Below are 2,176 nucleotides of genomic sequence, written 5' to 3'. Positions count from 1 at the left end.
ATTAAATTTCTTCTTATTTTAACCCCGGGGTTTGTGCCCTACTTGTGTCTGAGGGTGGGGGAGGGACAACAGCAACGTGGTCTCCAGTCCCGGCAGGGCTTAAAACCATCACAAGTGCCTTCATAAACAGTAATATCTTATTCTAGTAATTTTTACACAAAAGTATCACAATATGTCTCTCAGGGTGGTGGCAGTTAAGTATGTCTCATTTCTAGTGCTTTAAATATTGCAGAATAAGGGTGGTGTTCCTTCCTATTACTGTAAAGTCCTTGCTTGAATAATTTTTGCTTTTTGTGTTACGGAAAGTTTATGTAAATTTCAAGGCCCTTCCTTGTTTAATTGGATGGCTGTCTAAAATATGAGTTTGGATTACAGTTCAAGGCTGCCCAGCAGGAGACTGCCCAGTACTGTGATACTTTACCTATCAAAGACTATATCACAGGTTAGTAGGGCTGTCATCAGGCAGTACCTTGATTTGCCTTCATTCCCAACATTAAGTTTGCAGGAACCCCTGGGAATTTGCTTGCACAAGCTGAGATCCTCAGAAAGTGCAGAAGCTCTTAATTATGTTTCCACATGAAGTGTCCTCCTAGAAATAGACACAATTCCTGAAGAAAAACTCAACTCTGCAAAGAGTCAGTCCTGGCCCTGCTGTCTGAGTCATCAGATTCTGAAATGGAGCTTGTGTATGAGGTAATTATTAAAACATGTTATTGTTTCGTCTTCTATTTCTGACACTAATAATGGATTTTTGTTGGGGGATTTTGAGTGTTTTTTTCTTTATATAGCTGTGTTCAGCATCAAGAATAGCTTCAGATTAATCAGGCAAGCACTGGGTGTTTCAGCATCACCTGATTTCTGGAGGTTGACAGACAGCCTGCCTGGGACAGGATTACTTTGTGCTGTGCATCTGCCCAGTTTGAAGAGCTCCTAGGAATATGCGAGTGGACACCAAGTAAGCTGTAGGATGATAAAACATGACAAATTTGAAAGGAGATCTTCTGTCTATGGCTGTTAGGTGAAGTTTGGCAGGCTCAAGGAGTAAGGGAGATCAGGGTGCAGGGAGTTCCTGCAGCCTGTGACAAAAATGTTGCTTTTTTTCCTGCTGTTTCTGGGTCTCATGTATTTGTTTTCTACACTTTAGGGACCAATTTACAAGACCGAGTAAAATCATATCCTATTCTTATCCTCTCCTTATATATTGCTGAATACAAATAACAGGGAGAGATTAATTCAGAAGGACATGAATCTTTAGGTCATAGTAGTTTGAGGACTGCATGGATTCTAGTACAGTAAACCAGATATACCTTGCAAGATGGATAAAAATGTTGATGACAGCTATGTTCAGAAGTCAGAATATAGAAGTGAAGTTTTTACCTGGAGTTATATTCTGAAGCTCCTGTGAAACAAAAAATGAAGAAAGCATGCACTTTCCACAGACTAGTCTTTCAGATGTAGGAAACAGCAAGGTGCTTGTAACTTGTTGTGATTGCAGTAGTGTCTGAACCACCTCTGTGAAAATAAGATCATTACAGTTGAAGCTGAAAGATTGTTTATATTTATGTAAAAGGCATCCTATGTTAATAATTCACTATAGGGTTGGGAACGTAGTTCAACACCTCTTAGGGTGTGTGATTAAAAACTCTTTGCCAGCATGAGAAACACCATGGGAAGGGTGCTGGAGTTTAACCTTCCCTTTAGAAAATTGGGAGGCTCACCCAAGTGGCTTCTCTCACTGGAGCAGAACGGTATTTTTTTAACATCTCTAGATAGCCTGTGTTTGCAGGAGTGTTAATAAACATATAATGCTAGGGCTGTGTTGTCCATCTGTGGGCTTTGACAGATGCTTGCTTGGACACCTGATTGCAAACCTAAGTATTTCTGACTACAGTTCTGTGCTGTGGGTATAGACTTAACATAGGTCTAGTAAAGTTTTATAAAGATGGTGATTGTGAAGGGCATTGACAAGGTCAATGCAATAAAAATAGGGGCAATCAGGTCACTCTAGACAGAAGGAATAGTTTGGCTCTGAATGCTGCACTTAGCAACTATTTAAGATCTACCTTTTTACAAATGTAATTCAAGCTGATTCAGACATAATCCTGCAAATTTACTCAACTAGTCCTACAAACATACCATCTCTATAGTCTAGTATATACTTAGGCCTGAGAGACAG

The sequence above is a fragment of the Athene noctua genome, chromosome 3 (genome assembly GCF_965140245.1).
Source record: "Athene noctua chromosome 3, bAthNoc1.hap1.1, whole genome shotgun sequence".
Lineage (NCBI taxonomy): Eukaryota > Metazoa > Chordata > Aves > Strigiformes > Strigidae > Athene > Athene noctua.
The sequence above is the reverse complement of the archived record's forward strand: the minus strand, read 5'-3'. Positions refer to the sequence as shown.